The sequence below is a fragment of the Macaca fascicularis genome, chromosome 4 (genome assembly GCF_037993035.2).
Source record: "Macaca fascicularis isolate 582-1 chromosome 4, T2T-MFA8v1.1".
Classification (NCBI taxonomy): domain Eukaryota; kingdom Metazoa; phylum Chordata; class Mammalia; order Primates; family Cercopithecidae; genus Macaca; species Macaca fascicularis.
In genome coordinates, this window is record NC_088378.1 from 111002957 (window position 1) to 111010227 (window position 7271).

A 7271-nucleotide genomic window follows, 5' to 3' on the forward strand; every position below is an offset into this window, starting at 1 on the left:
TATCTTAGCATTCATATGTATTGTTCACTATTTAAACATTTTCTATTCCTCACCTAACCCAATTTTGCATTTTTTATGTTTTGGATTAATTATTAATTCCACTGAAAACTCTCCCCCACCCATTTATCTAAAATAGGCTGCCTGCTGTGCTCTCCCATAACACCATGTGATATTCTCATTTAGGACTTAATATAATTTGTCATTTTCTATTTAGTTACTTAATTCTTGTCTCACCATCTAGATTGTAAATTCATTGCAAAACAGGATAATATCTATTCCATTCAACACAGTGGCACAGTGCTTAGCAGTGCCTGGCATAGGGAAAAAGTTCAGTAAACTCTGAGTGGGTGAATGAATGAATGAATGAATGAAGCAAACTAACTCTGGTTGAGGCATGGCAGAGTGGATGGAAGGCCTGCTCCTCTGCCCCTCATGGAGGCTTATGGAACAACATCAAGGAACTCCAGTGTAAAACCAAATGCAATGTGACAGTTTTGCCTATGGCAAATGGTGTAGCCCTGAAAAAATATTTGTATGAAGCTATTTATTGGAGACTTGAGTGATAACTTTTGTAACAAGACTATTATCCCTTAAATAGTCTGTTTTAAATATTATGATCTTCATACCTTGAAGTTTCCTGAAGGAATTGGGACAGTCAGTAAAAATACTTTTGGTAATAAATGACTCCTGAACAACTTCAAGATTAGCTACTTCCTTTTTGTTCTTTTCAGAAAGAGATAACTTGATTTTAGATACCAGAGGTTGAAAGTAAATGCAGGTCTTTTCGATTAAAAGTTCTAGTGTGTCTCTTCTTTTTAATGCAAAAGGCTAAATCGGTTTCAGGAAAATGCTGACACAATATTAAGATAAATCGTGTCCTGTCTTTAAAAACCCTATAGAATAGTCAACCTTCTCTAAGTCTCAAGGATAACAATAGCTTCCTATATGTGATTAAACTAGCAAACAATTCCTTGTCGCTTGACCTGCATTTTTTTCTTGTTTCTGTTTTACTTTAATTAAATTGAAAATGACTAATATAAACTAAGATTTTCTAACACATGTTACACACTTTAATATATATAAAATCTATGCCAAATATTTGACCCTAATTCTATAAGTAATGGAAATAACATTTTCAGGCTAAAGGTTAATATTTTGCATATATGTGCGAAGAGGAAAAGGATTAACCTTAAGTGAAATAAATGCAGAAATAAATTCAACTTAAGATTTAATAAGTTCTGGAAAAAAAAGTACTTAAGTATGTATATTCAGACATAATTTTAAGTTGCTTAAAAAATTGTAATTCTGAACTGGAGAGTTTTCAATAACTCATAATTATATATATTAGTTACTTAAGTATGTGTGTGTGTGTGTGTGTGTGTGTGTGTGTGTGTGTGTGTGTGTGTGTGTATTTACCAGGAAATAGTTCAGACCAATGAAACAAAACTTTAAATGATTCTTACTAAATACAATAAAATAAAATTTCCCTCTGGCATTCAGAGATCTGCTCCATGGCATAACCTGTCTCAGAAGAGGTTTTTCTGAACCCAATAGGTAATCCCTTTCCAAACCAGTTCTATTTCTGTGCTATAGTGAGCCTAGCAGTTTTGGATTTGTTGAGTGAAGCAATTTAGGAATTGCTTCCTGCAGATGGAGATGCATTTTATAGTGAATCATTGGAGCTTTAAAAATAACAAACTGCTGGAAAAGAAGCTTAAAACGATCCCCCCAAATAGTGAAATCTTATCTAGCCCATCTGATGGAGCAATTGAAGGGGAAAGAAACTAATTGGAACTATTGAAACAGCAGGGAAAGTTGGCTGTTCCTTTTTTTCTTTTATCCATTTAATGTAAAAGAAAATTGTCACATCTAATAGTGTGTCCAAAAAAAAGTGTTAACTAGGTATAAATGCCTTTTGAAACTGTCCTTTACCATCCATAAGGTTATGGAACTAAGAAGCTTGCCTGCAGCCAAAACACCTTTTGATGAGAACTGGCTATTGTACATGGCTTTTAAAGAAATAGCACAGTCCATTTTAACATCATGTCAACTGATTCCATGAGATTTAGTCTTTTCCAGTGCAAAGAAGTTGCAAACTAAATCTTTTAATTGAAAAAGCCTGAAGCCACTTTCAGCCTCTTGTATAAAACTGAAATTACCCCTTTCAGGATTAAAAAAGAAAAAGAAAGAAAAAGAGGGCAGGAAGAAGCGCATTATTTCAAAGGCAGCAAAGCAGTGATTTATTATTAGTAGTTCCTTCTTCAGGATAACTGTTTTCAGTTCTCTGATCTTTGAGTCTCAGTTTCATCAACTTAACACAAAATTTTGCTCCAAGTCTGAATTAGTCAGATTTCCATAGAGGGACAGGATGGATGAATGGATAGATAGATAGATAGATGGATAGATAGATAGACAGATAGATAGATAGATAGATAGATAGATAGATAGATAGATAGATAGAGATATAAAGGGGAGTTTATTAAGTTTTAACTTATATGATCACAAGGTCCCACAATAGGCTGTCTGCAATCTTGAGGTGCAAGGAGAGGCAGTCCGAGCCTCAAAACTGAAGAACCTGGAGTCTGATGTCTGAGGGCAGGAAGCATCCAGCACAAGAGAAAGATGTAGGCTGGAAGGCTAGGCCAGTGTTGCCTCTTCACATTTTTGCTGCCTGCTTTATTTTGGCTGGCAGCTGATTAGATTGTGTCTACCAGATTAAGGGTGGGCCTGTCTTCCCCGGCCCACTGACTCCAATATTAATCTCCTTTGGCAGCACCCTCACAGACACACGCAGGATCAATACCTTGCATCCCTCAATCCAACCAAGTTAACACTCAGTATTAACCGTCACAATGCTCATGCTCTAAATATATGTAAATTTGAACCCCAATAGAATGAGTTTCCAGATAATACAACAGTTAAAATAAAACCACAGCATTTCTACTTCAGAATTAGTTTAAGATGGAAACTCTATATTTAATACATTCGGTACAACAATAACCTAAGGAAAAAATGTTATGACCCCAAACAGAAGGTGACCATACCCCTGGTTTGGCTGGGATAGTCCCTGTTTACTCCTGTTATCCTGGCATCCTATCCAGTTAGGCACTCACCCCAGATGCTTCATTTTATAATGAATCATTATCATCATCAGCAACAGTTGTATGCAAAGGAGCTAAAATACTTTCTACTCAGTCAGCTCTCCTTCATGGACATAGTTTTCATCTTCACAACTATCCCCAAGAAGCTAACCAACTGTCCCCAGGATGAACAGATATTTCATGCTATTTCATGCATGGTAATTGCATTTATAAGAGAAAGAGTATATATGCATTAAAGCCTAAAAAGAATTCTGCCACATCAGGCCACACACATGGGGTTCTCTCTATTTAGTGATAAGAAAAGCACAATGGATAAAAGCTTTTACTGCGAACTTTCCTATTTTGTTCATATGTAAGTAGCTGCTCTAGTACTTTGAATTGGTAAGGTGTTTGAGTCCAAGTTGCCTCTCCCTCTCCACCAACCAGCATTGTAATCCAGAGTGTTCTTAATTTTAATCAAAGCCTAATTAGGTTTATGTTATTTTTAAAATAAGTTATATTGATAACTTATTCCTACACTACTGAAAATAGTCACTAGCATGTCCATGGATACATCAAATAATATATGCATATTCTCCCTCTACTTTCTAAATTTATATATTCTTCAGTATCAAGAATGGCACCAAAATCTACTCAGCTGGACAAACCAGAAACCAATCATCAAGTTAGATGTTTTTCTCCCTAAGCATCTCTCAAATTATTTCTCCCCATGCCCACTTCCACTGAGCTTATCTGCACTTCTGCTTGGATTTCTGTGTATAACTCAGGGTTTGATCAAGAGACAGAGCCACACAGTTATTTAGGAAAGTTTAATATGAAGATTTATTATCAGTGACATGAAATTAATTTCTAAGTTGCAAAGAGTACATTAAATATTTTAGGTGGGCCAGGCATGGTGGCCCACACCTGTAATCCCAGCACTTTGGGAGGCCAAGGCAGGCAGATCACCTGAGGTCAGGAATTAGAGACCAGCCTGGCCAACATGGTGAAACCCCGTCCCTACTAAAAATACAAAAATTAGCCAGGCATGGTGGCGTGTACCTGTAATCCCAGCTACTTGAGAGGCTGAATAGGAGAATTGCTTGAACCCAGACGGTGGTGGCTGCAGTGAACCAAATTCATGCCACTGCACTCCAGCCTGGGTGACAAGAGCAAGACTCGGTCTTAAAAAAAAAAACAAAAAACAAACAAAAAAAACCCCACCACATTTAGGTATAGCGGATGAAGGGAGCCATTCCTACCTCTAGGGCTGAGGAAGAGTACTCCAAGCAACAAATCAGAAGACACCTATATACGCTCACATATATACACACACACACAAATGCATATGTGCACACATACACACGTGCACACACACATGCACACACACACATACACACATATGCACGCTCACACACACACACCACCTGGTATGCAGAGTGCGATGGAGAGTGTGGCGGTTGAATGATAGAAAAGTTCACTGTGATACCCCAGACCAAGACCGGGAAAGAGGAAACCACGTACTGGGGTGCTGCTGGAACGCACTGGGAAGCTACCCTCTGGGGCTCTAGGGAGCTCACTGAGAAGCCACCACAAAGCTGCTGCTGAACTTGCAAGAATTCCTGCTCACTGGGGCACCTGTGAAACTCTTTCAAACCACTCACTATGAGGTCCAGGAGAACTTACCAGAAAGCCACACTTGAAGGTGCTGCTGAACATGCTAAGAATTTGCCCACTGGAACACCTAGAAGCCAGAAAGCTGGGTGGGTCATGGGCTCTCTCCTAGGGGTAACTCTCCAGTGGAGGTGCTGTGGAAACTTGCTGGGGGTGAGTAGCACTGAGTTTCCCGTGTGTGCCTCCAGCAGAACTAATAAGACAGGAAAGAACGGCAGAGCTGGGAAGAGAACCTCTTCTTCCTTCAGTGTCCCAAGTGCCCTCTACTGACAAAGCTTAACATCCCCCAATTGGCAAAGGGAACATGTTTATAGGGTCCAGCTCCGGCATCACAAGGAAGGACTATAAAGGGTGGATTTGGAACTAACAAACAACAAATTCTTTTTTTTTTTTTCTTTTTGAGATGGAGTCTCATTCTGTTGCCCAGGCTGGAGTGCAGTGGTGCGATCTCGGCTCACTACAACCTCCAACTCCCAGGTTCTAGTGATTATCTCACCTTGGCCTCCTGAGTAGATGGAATTACAGGCACGCACCACCACGCCCAGCTAATTGTTTGCATTTTTAGTAAAGACGGGGTTTCACCATGTTGGCCAGGAGAGGTTTGAACTCCTGACCTCAAGTGATCCGTCAGCCTTGGCCTCCGAAAATGCTGAGATTATAGGCATAAGTCACCACGCCCAGCAGACAATAAATTAATAACCGGTACAATCTGTCCCTAGGTTTACTGTTCTCCATACATTTCCCACACTGTAGCCCCAGAATAATTCTAAAACATAATATAATTCATTCCCTCCTCAAAAAACCTTTCGATGTCTGTCTATTGCCAATAAGTTAAAGTGAAAATTCTTAAAAGGACCAAGGCCACTTCTTGTATCTCAGCTCAGGTCTACTTATACTCTACGCTTCAAATATATTGACAGGATTAAATTAAGTGAAATTCTAGCATTGGAAAGGAATACTTGTTATTGGGAATTGGGGTAAGAGGAAAAAAGGATGGAGAATGAGTACTGGAAGAGATAATGTGGAAGTCAAGAGAGGTGCTGATGACTAAAATGTTATCTATGGAGTAGGAAGTGAAGTCACCTCCTCTGAGCAGAGATCACAGGACTGGGAAAGATCCGAACAACAATTGGGTAGAAGGAGAATTTGATATTTAATTAAATTTGATGAATTTTGATGAAGTGGTGATTTTGATATTGTGCCTTATAATTGTGCACCTAACTTCATGTCTAGGCTTCAGATTATAATCTAAGTATACCGCAGGGTTCAAGAGGTAGGCATTAAACATCTTGCCAGTTAGCAACCTCTGGTTTACTTTGTTCAGTACACTGACTCTATATAAAGAGATCTGGGACAATTCCAAAAGTTACCTGCTTGCTCTAAGTGACAGACACAAACTGTACTTTTAGAGCAAGCCTGCCAAATCAACATATTTAGAGGCAAGAACTCCTCTAAATTTCTTGCTTTTTTTCCAACCCAAAATTGGAGTGTAAAGATTTGACAAAAGGCTGTGGAATAAGTGAGAAACTGCACACACACACACACACACACACACAAAAATTAAATTCTCATTGCAAATTCATAGGAATACCCATAAAGGATGTTTTGGGTTCATAAATGTATACCTTTCTAGAGAGTTGTTATCTATTATTCCTTACATTTTTAAGGAATAAATTTTCCACCCACAGCAATTTTGTAAATAATTCTTAATATCAGAAAAGAACAACCATTGACATTGTGTGCTGTGTTTCTACCTTCCTGATAACCGGTGAATTCACCATGGTAACAGCTGAGTAGAAACTGTGTGTATGTGAACATTACTGAGGTCAAGGGAATGGGTGAAATGGCACTTTGTTGGCTTAAATATTTTAAGAGAATTTTTATGTCTTTTTAGTAGAAGTTAAAATAACATTTTAAAAGCTTATACCAACTCTTCTAGCCTTAAATAGCTTCCAAATAGGCACATTATCTTTACAGGAAATTACCTGAGAGCTCCAGAGCTTCATAAGCACTGCATTTACAGATTCTGTTATATTGAATCCTGCCCAAATTGCCCTTACCATGCAGGGGGCTGGAGATCGGCTAATTTTGCAGTGAGCAAAATCTATTATGAAATTGTAGTTTGGGCACAGAGTATAATTGTAAGATCCTGAGATTTTTGTATGGGGGGGGTGGTAATTCTAAACACTGAAATGATACATTCATTCAACAAACAATTATTAATGTATATATTTTCACCCGTAATACCGTCCACCTTATCCTTCTTTCCCAACCCACTTCCCTTTGTACTAGATTTCATCATATTGCTCTTATTTCACCATTAACTGATTCGGACACAAAAAATTATATGTTTCATTTATTCTTACCTCCTTTTCCTAATATATAATGAGCAGCTGATCAATGTCAAGTACTGTGCTGGGCACATTCTCATACATATCTCATTTAATGTATTCAGATAATGGCCATGTTTACTATGCTAGCTCCCCTTTTGGGTTTCATGTTCTTCTCTGTCTGCTC